The following is a 19,695-nucleotide window of genomic DNA, read 5'->3' on the forward strand; positions in this document are numbered from 1 at the left end:
GAGGATGACAAAACACAAGAGTTGCAAAAAATAAGTTGCCGTATTTCCCCAAAATCAATGTATATGGCGGTGAAGGGAATGTCATACAGCCAGAAAGAAATGGTGAGACGAATGGGTATAGGTGCATTCCTTGATATAAAGTTAGATTCAATACCTTCTATATTGGCTTACTATCTGGTGGGCAAATTTAGAGCAAAAACATCCACGATTAAGACTAAGAAAGGGGAAATACTTATTACAAAGAAAATGGTTGAAAAGATGTTTGGTTTGCCAAGTCAAGGTTTAGACTACAACGAGTTGGCGGAATGCGATAAAACATATATACTTATTGAAGCATGGAAAAGTCAATATCCAGGAGGAAAGTTCAATAATGGAAACTATGTGAAGAGGATTAGACAATCGGATGTGGCGGATGACATGTTCAAGCTTAATTTCTTGACATTATTCATAAACACGTTTGCAGAGACAGAAATGAGTGGGGCAAGCCGTATTAATTTTCTGGAGAAATTAGCAAGGTGTGAAGATATTCAAAAAATTGATTGGTGCAAGTATATAGTGGAATGTTTGGAGAAGGAAAAATACAAATGGAGGCCAAATGACGCAAACTGTTATTACACAGGTCCAGTCACGCTGTTACTGGTAAGTATTTGTAAGTATGTGCATTTATTTTTGTTTTATTTTTTTATTCTGTAATGAAAATAATATAAGATAACTTAATAATTCTGATGTTACAGCTTACGTATGCGGACAAAGTAGTTTTGAATGGCTATAATCTCCGTAGATCAAGGCCATTGATAAATCAGATTGACTCAGTGGATTTGGAAATGTTGGAGGAGCATGGATTGAGAAATGGAGAATTTGGAACCTTGGAGTTTCGTGCAGATGGGGAAGTGGATCATATTGATGTAAATGGTGATGAGGATAAGGTGGTAAGTTATTTTAATATTTATGTCGTATTTTCTATAATAAATAATATTATACATAAGAAGATATTGTAACTCGTGTTTATTACAATGACAAGTAGATGTGGAATCAATTGAAAAGCTATATAGTAGGATCTGTGATGATAAGGAAAAAATTGAAGAAGCAATTAAGAAGCGGTTAGAAGAGGATGCGAATGATGATGTGGTAAAAGAGTGGTTACGAAAGGTGCGAAAACTTTTTAATGAAAAGAATGTGGAACATGTAGATAATATCTCTCCCACAAATGAAGTTACAATGAAAACGCCCGTTAAAGTTGCAGTCAATACTGGGCAAAGTAATTTTGTGAAAGGAAGTAGTCCCATATGCAATGTTCAATCTACTGGAAGGAATAATGAGAAGACAAAGATTGTGGATGGGTGCGACTCACCTTCCGTGCTCTTTCTGGAATATAAAGGAAATACATCATTGGATAGTTCAGTTATTCTGACTCCTAGTTTTTTTAGTATGTCTGATGAGATTATGGAACGGAGCATGAGAAAGAACAAGGATTTTTGCAAAGATGACATACCATCGTTCGATTTGAGGATAACACAACTGAATGAGGAAGATAAGAGTATGGGTGTTAAAGAAGGAAGCAAGCAAGTAATTAGATATACAAAAAAATCTGTAGCGGAAGACAAACTGAAAAAAAGAACTGGAAACGATATTATGGAAAGAGAAATGGTGCATGTTGATGAGTTGAAAAATGGGAAAGGTAAAAGGAAGGGGAAACTTGGACAATTGGTGTGTTCACCATATGTAGATCGGATAACAGATGTGGATGAGGCGGTTAAAGATGATGAAAACGTTGTGGCTCAAAGCATAATAGCTTAGGGGAAAGATAAAGGGTAAGAATGTATATTTAATGTGATTCAATTAAAATGGATTTTTTTTGTCGTGGAATTTTTATTGTATTATGTTTAAATGGCAGGGAATTTATATGGGAAAATTGTTGATGGTCATGGAATGCATTTGGAAGCTGCACGTATGTTAGCTATGAGAAAAAAAGTGCATACCAATGTAATAGACGCGTGGGCTGCTTTCCTTAATAAAACTGAAGAACTGAAGTCTGAGGCTTCCTACTCTAGGATGTACTTCACATGCGATACGATTGTAAGTTTTTATGAATAAGATGTGTGTTGTATTTCATATTCCACTATAAATTGTAATGTGGTCGGTATTTTGTTATGATAAAACAGACAGATTACATGGTTGATGAAGCTGTAGATGAGGAGCTAAGGTACAATAAATTCAGAATTATGTTTGTAGCTATGATTAATGACATAACGGACAAACCAGATTTGAAAACGGTGGACCTGGTATGGAATTGTTAATTTTTACAGTTTTTAGACATGATTGGTATCACGCATGTATGTGGAACTGATGTTGATATTGTTTAAATGTAGGTTTTCATACCAATTGTTGTTGATGAAAGTTACTACCTAGTGTGTTTTTGCTTGAAAAGGGTTGCATTTTATATATTTGATCACATCAAGAGGTTTGGGACAATCGAGTCTGCATATGGGAATAGACCACGTATCCTAGTTAGATCTGTTGTTTACTTAATGAATTCGTATATAGATCGTGAGTATTGTTGTTATATATTTATTATAATATGAATTATTATTTAATTTGACATGCAGAAAAGCTTCTTTTGTCGTTATCTGAAAAGTGTTGAACACAAAAAAGCAAATGTGTTACTTAAAAAAGAAGTTGTGGTTATAAAAATGAAGTGTCAAAGGAATATAGTTGGTGTTGACTGTGGAATTTTCCTTATGCGACACATGGAAACATACATGGGAGAAGTTGCACATAAATGGGATTGCGGTCTATGTGTTGATAATAAAATTCAAGAAAAGATGTTGGGAAGGTTAAGGTATAAGTATCTGGATAAGTTGATGATGTCGGATTTTAATGTTATGAAGAAAACATTCTTGAAGCATTATGCAGCTGCTAAAAAAATGGATAGGTTTGAAAGGATGAAGGTGATTGAAGAAAAGAAGAAGGAAATCATAGGTGTGCTGCAGTAGAATGATCTGTGAAGAAGATGGTGTTTTTTAATTAGGTTTATTAGTATTAGAAAAACCTGATTGTTTATGAAGTTTGAAGTGTTTTGTTATGTTGGTTTTTTGGATTATGGTAAGTTTGTTAGGATTATTATGTGTTGGACGTATTCTAAGTAAAACTATGTGATGGTTTATTTAATGGTTATTAGAACTGTGAACCTGGATATTTCTTATATTCCATACGTAATATATGGCATATGACACTTTGCAAAGGGCACACATTGATAAGAAATATGAGTCATGTAATTTCTAAAGCTAAATATGAGTCATGTAATATATGGGTTTGTGGTTGTATTTTGTTGAATACATGGATGTAAAAATGAAATACATGTTGTGAGTATGTAACACCCAAAGTTTTGAAGACCAAGAAAGGAAAGAAAACCCTAAGTTTAGGGGTCGAGTCGGCGAGTCCAAGGAGGGACTCGACGAGTCCGAGCGGGATCCGGGTCGGGGAGTAAGTGACCGACTTGGCGAGTCGGCCAAGGAGACTCGGCGAGTCTGGTCTGTGCGAGGAAAACCCTAATTCTGGGAGTTGTATCCTATATAAAGGGTGTTATGTCCCTCCCTCAGCCTCCATATCATCCTAGAGAACCTGTAAACCCTAGATTTCGTGGGAGCCTCCATCATTTGAGAGAAATAGCTTTGGAGGAAGGAAATCTTGGAAGGAACTTGAAGATCAAGAAGGTTGCTTCAAAGGAGAGGTGTAGATCCGAGATCTACTTCAGTTTGTGTTCTTCTTGGAGGTATTAAGCTGCCATTTTCCCTTCTTTGCATCTAGATCTATTTTGTTATGAGATTTGGGGGTTTTATGGTTGATTGAGACCCATTTCGAGTTAGAAGCTCAGATCTGAAGTTGCTACTTCAGATCTAAGTGTATCTTGGCCTAGAGAATCATAAAGCATCAGTTTTTGGGTTGATTGTTAAGCCCTTTTGTCTTAAACCCAAGTTTATAGTGTTTTGAGCCTAGATCTCCTTAGCCACACGTAAAGTTTGCCACTTTACGTAAGGAATAGACTTTAGAAGAGTGGATCTATAGTTTGGAGTCCATGCATGACTCAAAAGTCCTCTGCATGTATGTAGATCTGAATGGACTCGGCGAGTCCTTCGAGTGGACTCGGCGAGTAGCATGAAGATGAGGAGGAACTCGACGAGTGGGATGAACAACTCGTCGAGTCGGATGAAGTTGGGCATGAACTTGGCGAGTTGGAAGAACAACTCGACGAGTTTGTTGAAGATTGCCTTGGGCTCGGCGAGTCTATTCGTGGACTCGGCGAGTCAGGTCGCGAAACCCCAAACCCTTCGAGTCGAGACTCGAATCAGTGAGTCGGGTGGAGACTCAGCGAGTTGGACAAGACAGGACTCGGTAATCGTTGGACTCGGCGAGTCATGGACAGACTCGGCGAGTCGAGTCGCGAATAGAAGGACCCTGAGCATATGAACTCGGCGAGTCAGTAGGTGTACTCGGCGAGTAGGGTTGACCTAGAAGGTTGACTTTGACCAGGATTTTGACCTTGACCAGAGTTGACTTAGTTGAATTTCAGAGGACTGTCAGACTAAGTGTCATATTGATATTGATAGCTCGGAGAGCTAGAGGAGCTGCGACTCAGTGGATTGTCGAGTAGCGGCCAGAGGATTATCGGCAGAGCTTAGCAGTTCTGGTGAGTTTCCTTCCAGTAGGAACGAGTCTACGGCCACAATGCCGGCCCGAGTAGCAAGCAATAGTTTCCGGACTTCAGTCCGATGCAGTAGTTAGTATGTTTGATGCCTTCGTGGCTCAGACATGATTTATGTGTTACGTGTTCCGGGCTACGGCCCGATGCAGTATGCAGTATATGTGTGTTCATGCTAGTTGATATGTTTATGTTATGTTATGTCCAGTTAGTCCGGACTTCGGTCCGATGCAGGGGACAAGGCCCCAGTCAGTTTCCGGACTTCGGTCCGATGCAGGGGGCAAGGCCCCAGTCAGCTTCCGGACTTCGATCCGATGCAGGGGGCAAGGCCCCAGTTAGTCCGGACTTCGGTCCGATGCAGGGGACAAGGTCCCAGTTAGTTTCCGGACTTCGGTCCGATGCAGGGGGCAAGGCCCCAGTTAGTCCGGACTTCGGTCCGATGCAGGGGACAAGGTCCCAATCAGCTTCCGGACTTCGGTCTGATGCAGGGGACAAGGTCCCAGTCAGCTTCTGGACTTTGGTCCGATGCAGGGGGCAAGGCCCCAGTTAGTCCGGACCTCGGTCCGATGCAGTGGGCAAGGCCCAATATGTGCTTTATATGTTATTGCATGGTATGTGGTAGATTGGGGGAGCTCACTAGGCTTCGTGCTTACGGTTTTCAGTTTTGGTTTCAGGTACTCAGTTTTCAAAAGAGGAGCTCGGGAAGATTGCAGTGCACACACCATATTCAGTTAGCCTGGGAATGTTTGACTCTGATAATGATATTATGTTTTGAATTAATACTCGAGAAATTATGTTATGACTTATGATACAGTTTTTATAAATATGATTTTAGTAATGTTTTTAAATAAATTTTTTAGTTGTGATTTTTGGGTCGTTACAAGTTGGTATCAGAGCCTTGGTTTGAGGGATTCGGGCGCACTCCCGAGTGTGCCTGAACTCAAACTAAGGGAGAGGTATAAAGTTTTCAAGAGAAAAAACATGGTTACAAAAGAATTTTGAGAAAAGAAAACAATTTTAGAAAAAGTATAAAGAAAAGAGTTTTAGAAAAAGCGAAAAGAATTTTGGAAAGAGAAAAGGGTGTGGTGCATGCAATCTGCTGAGCTCAAGTAAGTACTCCCAAATTACCCATACAAGTTTATGATCATTAGTTTCAGTTTCAGTTTTAGTTCCAGTTTCAGTTTCAGTTTCAGTAGAACAGCATGCTAGTAAAGGACTAAGGATCTAGGAAGATGCCTTATGTGCCTGCCTTATGTGTTTCAGCTTGATAAGAATTTCATGCTAGTATTGAGTAGACAGTAGTAGGATAGCCTGTGTAGGTTATGCCTGATGGTATGAGCTTAGCATTGTATGCTAGTACAGTTTCTTGTCATGAGAATAGTTTTGCCTGAGTATGTTTCCTTTATCCGAATGCTGCTTGCTTTGTGCTTTGTGGGACTATGAGTGATGGGAGTTAGCCATTAGGTGAATACGTCACATCACATGTGATCAGGGTTGAATAATCTCAGAGTGCTGGATTTGGCCCTACTGCACAGCTCTTGTTTGAGTCTAACCGTTATAGGGACAAGACTTTACTCGAAGGATTATCTGAGCCTCATTACATGTGATGGTATTCAGGTGGTGGCTAATTGGCATTACAAGGAGGCCTTCAGCAGCTGAGGACTGGTTTGGGTGGAGTCAGAAGTTCCCTAGGGCAAGCCTAGGATGAGAGTAGCAGAGATCAGTAGTAGAGAAAAGAGGACTTGGTGGAGTTGAGGTAACTCTTGAGGAAAGTACGGATAGATGTGGAAGGTAGTATGGGCCTGTACTACTGAAAGCAGAGGATCCATACTCGACTCAAGAGGGGCCAAGGAAAAACCAGGGAACTAGTAGAGTGTGTGAGAGATCCCTCAGCAGTAGTGTGTAAATTGATCAGGAATTGTTATATTTTCAGCATGGTGACATTGCGCGAGTTACCAGTTAGCAGTTCAGGTATCGGGGAGGGATCTGGCTCGGGCTCTGGAGCCGGGCAGCTTGATGATCAGATGAGGGATTCATTCCCATAGAGATCATGCACAACATCATTGATCAGACTCCTGTGATTTTCGGCTCGGTTAGAGGGGCCATTGTGGAGCGTATAGACAGTCATCTTGAGGCCTTTAAGGCCGGGATAGTGTCAGGACAGATTGGGGCTCGTCTAGATCCCGATTTTTATGGAGTTTAGGGATCCATTAGGGAGGGATATCCCATTTCTAGTTTTTGCCATCAGGGGACAGGAGTGAGTGGGGCATCCTGTCTCCAAGAGAGACCTCTGCATGATTGGATAGTTGAGGAGGTTTCGCGAGCCATTCGTGAGGATCTGCCCGACATAGTCGTAAGGATCACTGATAGGTTGATCGCGAAGCTCCAGGATCAGACAGCTGTTGTTCAGTCGACGGGCGGTGTCGACAAGGTAACGCAGGAGCGAGGAACGGGCAGGGAATCAGAAAGGAAGAGGAAAACGGATGAGACTCAGGTAGCCACAGATTCGGGTAAGAGGCCCAAGGGTTCGGATTTGAGGACGAGGGACTATCAGAGCCGTAGTCGATGCGGGAAGTGCGGAAGGACGCACATGGGTGTGTGCAGGCGTAGAAGTGGTGGCGATGCTGGATGTTTCAAGTGCGGTCAGATTGGTCATTTTAGCAGAGACTGTGTTGTTACCATCGCCCAGGGACTTGATCCGTTATGTTTCCATTGCAGTCAGAGGGGCCACAAGAAGGCCCATTGTCCGAGTTTGTATACAGCAGGGCAGGTGCCAGCTCCTGCCCCTGGGACTTCGAGAGCCACCAACGGACATCAGGGTCGGGCAAGGGCGCCCACGGCTCGGAGCCGAGTTTTCCGGTTGATTTCAGCAAGGATTTGAGCAGCGCTGAGTGATGGAGGTATGTATCTTTTACCTCCCTGTCAATTGTTATTCATGATATTATTGTTATGTTGTCGCATTGATGTCAATAAACATATGTGTTGGGGTATTATATTACCTGCCTATGATTAAGTTTTATGCCATCTGCATACCTTGGAATTGAATGGTGAATTGGAGGTCGCCCCCTCTAGATCAGGTTACTTCGGATACAGTAACTGTAGCATGTATGTGTAAGATGCAGTAGTGCCTTACTACTTGCGGAAGGCATTAGTCGGGTAATGATCAATTATATTTTCAGTAGTGATAATCCAGAGGTTTTAGTGGAGTAGCTAGCGGTCAGTAAGGAAGTGGGTTGGGGATGTGCACCCCAAACGCAGGTTCTCGGGATGTAGTCCCTAAAGCAAATACAGTTAAGGATCGAAGGGTGCTCAATTAGATAGTAAGAAGGGTGCGAATCTGGTAAGAGTTAGTTGGAGCGCCGATGGAGGTAAACGTTGGCGGACAGCATATCGCCCTTTTAATGGAAGGAAGGTTGGGAATCCTTTCGACCAGTGAACAGTGAGGAGCTAGTCGAATCCAAGTGGGGGAGAACCCTCTGAGTATACAAGGATAAGAGCCACATAGACCCAGAATGAGTGCGCGGCCTTTGAGAAGAAAAGACAGTAGCACAATGATTGATGGTTTGAGGAGTCCAGAATTGGGAGTTGAGGACCTTCCCAGCAGTTAGTTCATGTAATCAAGATGGTTAGAAGCTGGTTGGGAATCCAGGAATGGAGGACCACCTGTAGGGATCAAGTGAGTCGGGATGAGGATCCTGAGAACGGTTAGCAAGAGATGCTTTCGTATTATTCATCAGTGTCAGAGTCAGCATGCAGAATTGTGTAGATTCAGGAGTTGGGAGTTTGGAAACTTCCCAACAATAGCTTCTTGTATCTGGATTAGTAGACGGTTGGTTTGGGAACCAAGCCGAAGAGTTCCTCGACGAAGCACTAAGTGTATCAAGGATATAAGATGTCGAGGTTGATGTAGCATTCGATGTTTGAGGGCTGGTTTTGAGAAATCAGGATGAGGAATCACTAGCAAGACTAGGGATAGTCAGGATGTCCTCGGGATAGTAGTAGAGTGTTGTAAGTCTGCGGGGGTAGCCATAGCATTCACTAGCAGTCACATAGTAGTAGAGTGTTGTAAGTCTGCGGGGGTAGCCGTAGCATTCACTAGCAGTCAGATAGTAGTAGAGTGTTGTAAGTTTGCGGGAGTAGCCGTAGCATTCACTAGCAGTCAGATAGTAGTAGAGTGTTGTAAGTCTGCGGGGGTAGCCGTAGTATTCACTAGCAGTCAGATAGTAGTAGAGTGTTGTAAGTCTGCGGGGGTAGCCGTAGCATTCACTAGCAGTCAGATGGTAGTAGAGTGTTGTAAGTCTGCGGGGGTAGCCGTAGCATTTACTAGCAGCCAGATAGTACTAGAGAGTTGTAGGTTCACGGGTGTAGCCGTGGCCTTTATCAGGTTGGTAGGCAGCATGAGCGCGTTATTGGACGCGGGGGGAAGCAGTAGTACCCACCAGTTCGGGTGCAGTAGTGAGGATATGGGAATCCACGGGTTAGATTTCGGATTTCCCAAATGGTTTAGTTATGGTTAAGTTGGCGATTTGTCAGTAGATCATCACCTCAGTTATGAGATTTGGGAAGCAGTGGACCGTTTGGGTTCGTGTATGATAAGGGCTACAGTTAGTCTGGGAGCCACCATTCTTTAGCTTTGGATTTGATGATGTCAGGATTCGACGTATGGACCCAGTCGGTTGGATCGGGAGGTTGTTAGAGTTGTAGTGTCAGGATGACTGGTGGAAACTAGTTCCAGAGAAAGATTTCGTTCAGAAGTTGTGGGAGCGACTAAGTAAGAAGTCCTTGGGCTCCACAGTTGAGTTGGAACCCAGTATTGCAAATAGCCGATGAATGATTGGAGACTTGGAAGGTCTTGAGATGTTGTGGGAAGCAGCCATTCAGTCAGTTCAGTGTTTCAGTCAGTTCAGTGCCTCAGCCAGTTCAGTATTGCAGGCAGTTCAGTGTTTCGGATAGTTTCAGTATGAGTGGCAGAGGGGATAGAACAATTATAAATAGTCGAGGTATCTTCAGAAGTCGCTGAAAGCAACTAGGAGATTGCGATGGGGTGTAGTAACCGGTAGGAGACCGGTAACCCAGAAGTGGAGACATCAGTAAGGACCAGGGTGGTCTCGGTTTATCCGGAAGGCAGATGAGGAATAGCAGGAATCTTCGGTCAGTAGTATTGCGGGTAAGCAGTCTATGGTGGATTTCAGTTAGTCGAAATTGAGGGGTGCTCGGCACCAAGTTATGTCAGATAGGAGTGTCAGTGGTTGCTGGCGGTGTTGACCCGTACTGGAATTAGCGGGGGTGATGGAGTGGTGAAGATAGGATCTTCACAGTGACAGAGGAGATAGTTGGTTATGGAGCATCTCCTTCAGAAGGCAAGGGAATCGCGTAAAAGAAGGGGTGAACCCCTATAGGTTTGGTGCAGTACTCGGTGAGTACCAGAAGGATTGTCGGTTGAGTAAGTTGTGTTCCAGGATGTTCAGGGTCAGGGTGACCCAAGGCTATTATCTGCAAGGATTGATGATAGTCAAAATGACCGAGCGGTAGGCCAGCGAAGGTAGGCAGCTAGTGTTGGATTAATTGGTGGGATATTGGAGGCAGATCGCAGGCGGTGGGCCATGGCAAACTTCGAGGACGAAGTTTAGTTTAAGTAAGGGAGAGTTGTAACACCTAAAGTTTTGAAGACCAAGAAAGGAAAGAAAACCCTAAGTTTAGGGGTTGACTCGGCGAGTCCAAGGAGGGACTCGGCGAGTCCGAGCGGGATCCGGGTCGGGGAGTAAGTGACCGACTCGGCGAGTCGGCCAAGGAGACTCGGCGAGTCTGGTCTGTGCGAGGAAAACCCTAATTCTGGGAGTTGTATCCTATATAAAGGGTGTTATGTCCCTCCCTCAGCCTCCATATCATCCTAGAGAACCTGTAAACCCTAGATTTCGTGGGAGCCTCCATCATTTGAGAGAAATAGCTTTGGAGGAAGGAAATATTGGAAAGAACTTGAAGATCAAGAAGGTTGCTTCAAAGGAGAGGTGTAGATCCGAGATCTACTTCAGTTTGTGTTCTTCTTGGAGGTATTAAGCTGCCATTTTCCCTTCTTTGCATCTAGATCTATTTTGTTATGAGATTTGGGGGTTTTATGGTTGATTGAGACCCATTTCGAGTTAGAAGCTCAGATCTGAAGTTGCTACTTCAGATCTAAGTGTATCTTGGCCTATAGAATCATAAAGCAACAGTTTTTGGGTTGATTGTTAAGCCCTTTTGTCTTAAACCCAAGTTTATAGTGTTTTGAGCCTGGATCTCCTTAGCCACACGTAAAGTTTGCCACTTTACGTAAGGAATAGACTTTAGAAGAGTGGATCTACAGTTTGGAGTCCATACATGACTCAAAAGTCCTCTGCATGTATGTAGATCTGAATGGACTCGGCGAGTCCTTCAAGTGGACTCGGCGAGTAGCATGAAGATGAGGAGGAACTCGACGAGTGGGATGAATAACTTGTCGAGTCGGAAGAAGTTGGGCATGAACTCGGCGAGTTGGAAGAACAGCTCGACGAGTTTGTTGAAGATTGCCTTGGGCTCGGCGAGTCTATTTGTGGACTCAGCGAGTCAGGTCGCGAAACCCCAAACCCTTCGAGTCGAGACTCGAATCAGTGAGTCGGGTGGAGACTCAGCGAGTTGGACAGGACAGGACTCGATAATCGTTGGACTCGACGAGTCATGGACTGACTCGGCGAGTCGAGTCGCGAATAGAAGGACCCTGAGCATATGAACTCGGCGAGTCAGTAGGTGTACTCGGCGAGTAGGGTTGACCTAGAAGGTTGACTTTGACCAGGATTTTGACCTTGACCAGAGTTGACTTAGTTGACTTTCAGAGGACTGTCAGACTAAGTGTCATATTGATATTGATAACTCGGAGAGCTAGAGGAGCTGCGACTCAGTGGATTGTCGAGTAGCAGCCAGAGGATTATCGGCAGAGCTCAGCAGTTCTGGTGAGTTTCCTTCCAGTAGGAACGAGTCTACGGCCACAATGCCGGCCCGAGTAGCAAGCAATAGTTTCCGGACTTCGGTCCGATGCAGTAGTTAGTATGTTTGATGCCTTCGTGGCTCAGACATGATTTATGTGTTACGTGTTCCGGGCTACGGCCCGATGCAGTATGCAGTATATGTGTGTTCATGCTAGTTGATATGTTTATGTTATGTTATGTCCAGTTAGTCCGGACTTCAGTCCGATGCAGGGGACAAAGCCCCAATCAGTTTTCGGACTTCGGTCCGATGCAGGGGGCAAGGCCCCAGTCAGCTTCCGGACTTCGGTCCGATGCAGGGGGCAAGGCCCCAGTTAGTCCGGACTTCGGTCCGATGCAGGGGACAAGGTCCCAGTCAGCTTCCGGACTTTGGTCCGATGCAGGGACAAGGTCCCAGTCAGCTTCCGGACTTCAGTCCGATGCAGGGGGCAAGGCCCCAGTTAGTCCGGACCTCGGTCCAATGTAGTGAGCAAGGCCCAGTATGTGCTTTATATGTTATTGCATGGTATGTGGTAGATTGGGGGAGCTCACTAAGCTTCGTGCTTACGGTTTTCAGTTTTGGTTTCAGGTACTCAGTTTTCAAAATAGAGGATCTGGGAAGATTGCAGTGCACACACCATAGTCAGTTAGCCTGGGTATGTTTGACTCTGATAATGATATTATGTTTTGAATTAATACTCGAGAAATTATGTTATGACTTATGATACAGTTTTTATAAATATGATTTTAGTAATGTTTTTAAAGAAATTTTTTAGTTGTGATTTTTGGGTCGTTACAGAGTAACTTAAAGATTTTTTCCCCATCAAAATCCTATTATAGTAACATAGTTTATAAGACTTAATTTGAATTATGAATTGTGAAAAGAATGACTATAAAAGTTGGTGTTAGAATAATATAACAACTATTCACTTATTAAATTCTGAAATGAATATATAACATAATTCTTATTGGATGTAGGTATTAAGCGGTGTTATCAACAAATACATAATTCATAATCCATATTTTTTTTAAGTGCATCTGATGATTATTTTATGTATGAAAATAAAGTTTTTTTGTTAACTAAATTTATAAATACGTATAATGTAGATGGGGATAGTTCAAATAAAAATATTAAATAGTGTGAAAAGGTAAAAATATTATTTTTATGTTATAATTCTGGAATGAATTTTGTATCAACAACTTTATTTTGATTATTCAACAATGAATATATGAATATTTACAAGGCAAGACTAATTTTATAATTTACTATGAAAATGCATATGCATAAATGTATAATAGATTAATAACATGTTAATGAATCTATGAATAATCGAACGTTAATATTCATATTAAAATTAATTCAACAATAAACATATACGACGTTCATTACAGAATAATAACGTAAACATAGTGTTTTTACGTTATTGAATTTGTATGTAGTACTTAATTATATGTCTATTTAGTATCATGTAATCAATTTTGGTTTTATAAATTCTGGAATGAATAATTATATAAAAAAAACATAAGACTGTAATGTTTTGTGACTTTATTAATAAGATAACGAGATTTATAATATATTGGTTGTTGTATACGTGTAATAATGTTGTAAGGATTGGGATGGTTAAAAAAACAAGGAATATGTGGATAAGCTTTGAAAACAATTTCAATGACAAATAATAAACAAAATTTAAAAATAAATTATGGATAGGGTACACAAATTATAAAAACATAATACTGAAAGATGACAATTGACTGATAATGTTAAAAGTGTTTTACCATAAAGTAAACAAACCAAACAAAATAATATGAAATAAAAAAGATCGATAATAAAATTAGTGCTTTTTGTCAGGATGTTTAAATTTGTTGTTCTTCTCATCTTCCTTTCGTGTAGGACAGTTCCGCTTGTCATGATCGTTACCCTTACGACAATATTTACAACGTGATTTTTCAACTACAATTTCTTGAGCACCTTTAATCTTTTTTTAGTCGCAGACCCTTTGTTCCTAATTCCAGTGGGGTTTTGAATTTGAACATCTGCGGGTATCGACACACCAAGTCTATTTTCAAAAGTAACGTCATCCATGAACTTGCTCTCCAATTCCTTAAGTGCTTGATAATACTCTTCCAATCTTTTTTTGTTGGTGCTCAAAGAAGAGAGACAGTTGTCAACCGTTGAAAATATGTCAATTGCTATTTTTTGTATATTCTCATCAGAATCTGAATACCGGAAACATCTTCGTAACAATTCAGGTGGAATAATATCCTTCTGCCACCACCTTAGAAGATACTTTGCTGGTATGAATTGTGTGTTGAAGGCTTTCATTGCAGTAAAAATGTGGCAACAAAGAACCCCAAATTGTTCAAACTTCATACAACTACAAATGAATGTGTCTTCTTTCTGGTCACATTTAACCTGTATAGAAAAATAATCAGATATATATGCAAAATTTGGTGTGGGAAAAAATAAGATGATACCAGAGTTTGAAATAATACCGTATATATAGAGTCTTTAAGCAACTTATCCCAATTATCATTGTCATCATCACTGAAAATATCGGAGTCAGGTCGATTCGAGATGGAATATCCATGTGGCCTAAATTCTTTTATCTGAAACTCATGAACATGGTCAACAATGTTGTGATTTAAGGAAAAACATGTTGTCATTGACCTGTACATTTCGTTCTGAACCTGTCTAAACACTTTACGTGTGTAGAATAGAGAAGCGTTTTCCTCTATTGGAAATGGTGTTCTCATTTTAGGGAATTTGTCTTTTGTTTTGAAGTCCAAAGAGGATTGAGTATAACGTTGCTTCTCCATGGCAGATTCAAACGAATTCATAAAGTTTACTAAAGTTGATCCATAATGAGTGTTTTGATGAAAGGCTGAGTTCTGACTCTCAGAACGAGATGTTGTTCTCATGAGACCTGACATAGGGACTCTTTTGAAAAATGCAGGAATCCATGAATGTCTCAAGTTGTACATTCTACTTAACCAAGTATTATCGTTAAGATCATATTCATCCAATAGTGCTTGCCATCCCTGTTCAAAATCTTTCTCTTCAAGCTTAGAATTCCATATCAAGGAGTTGAACAGTAACTTAAATTCCTCGTCATTGACAATATCCAACGATAGCTTACAATAAGAAAATGTGGAAGGTGTTAAAAATCAATATCATTGAATCAATCCAAAATGTATAAAAGGAAACGACAATAATGTTATAGAACATTAGTCAATGTAGACTATATGTTAGAGATACAAAAGTACTATCATTGATTATTTTCAGAATGTAAAATTAAAATAACAGTGATTCAAAATGAATAAAATGTTGACCAAGATATTATTAAATAAAAGGTTGTAACCTTCAATGGTAATTTGGAAGTGATGTGCCACATACACAACCTATGAATTGATTATGGGAAAACATTGGCTATAGCGTTTTTCATCGCGGGGTCTTCATTAGATAACACCAATATTGGTTGTTTACCAAAGGCTTTAAGAAAAGATTTCAACAACCATGTGTATGAGTCGATATCCTCTTTGCTAAGCAATCCAACACCAAAAGTAACACACTTTTTGTGATTGTCGATTCCAGTGAAAGGAACAAATACCATGTCATACCTAAAGAGTGGTAAAATTTACATTGAAATTTTTAAAAGACTTAAAATTAAAACAAAAAACATAAACATAAAAAATACATAACCTGTTGGTTCGGAATGTGGCATCAAAGGAGACAACATCACCAAATTCTTTATAATTTATCTTTGAGGTCTCGTCAGCCCAAAACATAGCGTTGAGTTGCTTATTTTCAACTCTAAAATCGAATGAAAAATTAGGAACATTTTTTGTTCTGTTTGTCATCTTATCGACCAACATCTGAGCATCAGTTCCACCTATAAAGCAATTAAGATCCCTCATCAAAATTTTAAAATCATCAACAGTGCCTCCAATAATATTGTATCCACCATTAATAGCAGTAGATAGCCTGTGAGCTTGGGTGGCACCAACGTTCTGATTAGAAAGACTGATAATGAACGATTTCTGCCATGAATTAAGCTGTCTGTGGTGTCGGGAAAACAACATGTTATCTTGAGACATAAGCTCATGATTATGTTCCTCTACAAACTCATATAGCAACCATGTAGAGCTTCCTTTTATCATCCTAAATCTGATACAAGCATTGCGTCCAGTCCTTTGACTATCAGTCCTTCTTTTTATCTTACTTCTGTTTTGGTTCAATGTATCAACATGACCTGTATTAGGAAGACCTTGTCTGTTACACACGAGGTATCTCAATCTAATAATACCATGCCCATTTTTCCTATTTGTCGTTTTTCTAACATCAAAACCTGCTGCAAGAGCATATTTGTAATACATATCTGTTATATCTTCATAGGACCTATAATGACCTTTAGGTTTTGGCTTAACTTCATCAGGTACCTTTGGAATCCAATACTGTTTTCCATTAATAATCATATGCTGATGATTAGAACTTTGATGATTATCATTAGATTGATTATCATCAAATACACCCTATGTCTTGTCTTCAATTAAAATATCACCTAAAACATTTGCATCTAGATCAATATAATCATAAATATAACAATCTTCTACTAAAAATAAACAATGATGAAATAACATAAAATATACTATCGGAATTTAGTAGAAGTTACGAAAAACTGTAATAAATTAAACCTGGATTCTTATCATGATATACGGAAATTTGTAAGAAATTAAACCTTGATTTTTATCAATTCCATGATGTTGGTCATCGAATAGACTATCACCAAAAGTATGATCTATTCCATCCTGCATTGAATATAAATCATCATTGTAATCGTCGTCTTCTATATGAACATACATTTAGATCAATAGAATAATAAAATCTTTTTCAAAACAATGAATGATATGACTGATATAACAAAATGATTAGTAGGTGGGTTTTATTTGTGGATTATGGAAAGATCAATCAACGTATTTTTAGGCTATTTGTTTTAATTACTTGATTGACTTTTGTGTAAAATTACATGCTTATCCTTAAAAATAAATTTAATTATTTTTTTAAATGATAAAAATTGATTGGCTGTAAATCGTCCTCACGTATTCACACTAATCTATGTTTTTAAATGAACCTACTTCTATATATATATATATATATATATATATATATATATATATATATACATATATATTAAACTAAAGTAATAAGCACTGAAAATAAGTTTTTAAAATACAAAAGGATATAAATTGAAACTACGTTTTATTTTAAATAGAATGGGCAAAACACTAAAATTGTTTAATGTTTGATTAAATGAATGTTTGATGGGATCTCGATTATACAATTCAAACAACAATAATGTAAATAATAATAAGTGTCCTTTCAATTTAGGTTTGTAACGGAAGGAGTGGTTTTGAATTTTATAAGTGGTTTTGACTCGAATTCCAGGTGCGAATAGCAAACACCCTTTTAGGTGCGAATAACAATACCAATGATATTTTTCAATTATATATGTTATTTAAATAATAATTTTTTACTTAGATTTATAGGTTTGTTATTTTAAACCATATTAATTTAATTTATAAATTGAAGTCGTCTAAAATCTCATCTCCTACTCTAATAAAAAGTACCCAAATGCATTTTCTTAGCCCAGTATTTTACAAAGTGGAATACCTATTTTACCTTTCTACTCAATAAACTTTCACCACATTAAATCCGACATTAATTTTTTTCCCATCCCTTTATAAATGGGGAATAACTGATATGCGAAATCTCATTTGAATCAATGTTGCAGCAAGAAATTAGTAGCAAAATCTTCATTACGCTTGATCGTCCACCTCGACACCAAATAGTCTCTTATATAAACCATGGTTGCAATCGGTCTATATTAATCGAGGCATATATATTACTTTCATTCGATTAGTCTAATAATTTACCTTCGATCAATGTTCAATCAACAATACTCAAGGTTAGTCTTTATGCCATGCTTTCGATTTCTTTCGGTATTTGATATGCGATTGTTGTAGATATTAATGGATATTGAAGCAAATTTCTAATCCAATTAAGGTATGAATTGTAAAAGTGGTCGATTAAATATCTTTCAGCCGTTAATTTTTTTCTTGTATTTTAATCCCTATGAGAACATGATATTGGATAGTTCTGTGAATAGGTTTTGAAATCAATTTTTCATAACTATTATTATTCAAGCGTGACTTTCTAATTTGCAGAAGGACTTGATATTGCATGGTGTAAGGCTCTTGAGATGGGACTACTTGCACATCGGGTTATGTCCTTTACATACCTCCAAAAGTAAATCTCTTGAATTTTCTTACTGGTTATTGCATTTCTATTGGTTCTAATTTATTATATTCAAGTTACACTAAATATGCATATGTAATATCATAATCAAATTGAGCTTCAATATTAAGAGGTAGTAAGTAATACATCAAACAAGGGTATATAAGCAATTTGGTAGTATCAAATTAGTCGCTAAAGAATCAAATAATCATAAGCAATTTTACTCTACTTATCAATCTAATAATTAGGTTAATAAAAAAAATTCATTGTATTTATGTATAATAATGAGTTTTTTTTTTTTTTTTTTTTTTTTTTTTTTTTTTTTAATTGTGGGGTTACATATATTGGTGGATTTGGGCAAGATATTGCATTTGTTTGAAGGTAGTGTTTGGAATTCCAAAATACCTACAAAAGCAGTTAAACAAGCTCCTTATGCATATTATGCAAGCCCCCTCCTGAATGCCATTGGTATAAGTATGGTTCTAGCCTCCATCAGGTGAGAGTCTTGAATCATGTTGATAATTTGAAATTTTAGGTCGTAATTCTTTTATGTGTTGGTGATCTAAATAAATTGATGGGTTTGTGATAGGTCCTAGAACATGTCGTTTTATTCCCACTTTGAGGAGTGAAATCTTGATCCTAAATGAACCTTTTTTTAATCAATTAGAGGTTAATATAATGTGTGTGCTACTCCAACACAAATTGAAAAGGTATTGTTCCACTTAACCAACTATAGTGTTTAGAAAGCTTAATTTTTAACTTCTAAATTTAATATTTTCTAAGCTTTTGAAATTTCTAAACAAATTTAAATGCTATAAATTGGATAGGTTTTCAAAGAATAATGTTACAAGGTTATAATTGGTAAAAATTTTAATTCTTAGCATTTATACAACAGAATACTAAAGAACTTTCATTTCCTTTCAGATTGGAGAAACTTTAATCTTTCTGTCCAATTTGATTCTTTTTATTCGTTCTGTCATACTTTGAATCTTTCAAGGTATTAGAATTATACTTTAATCTTGTAAACATAATCATGTTTACTGAACTTTCAGTAAATCATGACGAATAGACTTTATCATCCTTTGTGGTGGATCTGATAAGTTCACATTAATGTGTACTAGATCGTTTCATCTTTGACTTGACTTACATACATATGTAAACAAGGAATTAGTTCCAATTTCCAAAGTACCAAGATTTTCATACATCACATAATTCAAATCATATGATTTCAAGTTTCTGTCTAATTGAACCTTGGACGATGAGAATCTTTCATTACTTAGAAAATAATGAAACTACCATAATCGATATAACCAAGAATCAAACCATTTTCAACATTTCTATTAATAAAAACATAAAAACAACAATTTTCATAAATGTCATTGCAAGGAAACTTAAAATAAGATAAAAATCAAATTTTACTTTATTTATAAAATGCGGAAAAACTTGTCCTTACAACACAAATACATATGAAAACTATGTTTCTTAAATATTCCTAAGCAATCTATCATAACTTGTCACCCCCGAACCGGAACGGCGGAAACGCTCGGAGGTTGGGTGACTTTATCTTGGAATATCATTACAGTGTATATAAATGAAACATAACAAACACCATCATCATACATTCAAAATTACAACCACCATTTCTTACATCGAGTAGTGGGTTATAAGTTACATGCCAACATTGAATGTATATAATAGCAAAACAAGTACAAGAAGTTGTCCAATTC

At 38.5% G+C, this 19,695-nt stretch overlaps 1 pseudogene; it reads right to left on the reverse strand.

The window, feature by feature from the left end:
* Positions 1 to 13,627: 13,627 nt before the first annotated feature.
* Positions 13,628 to 16,536, reverse strand: LOC145089252 (protein FAR1-RELATED SEQUENCE 5-like; annotated as a pseudogene).
* Between the last annotated feature and the right edge of the window lie 3,159 nt (positions 16,537 to 19,695).

This window comes from Lactuca serriola, chromosome 2, assembly GCF_051521515.1.
Source record: "Lactuca serriola cultivar US96UC23 chromosome 2, Lser_US96UC23_V15, whole genome shotgun sequence".
Lineage (NCBI taxonomy): Eukaryota > Viridiplantae > Streptophyta > Magnoliopsida > Asterales > Asteraceae > Lactuca > Lactuca serriola.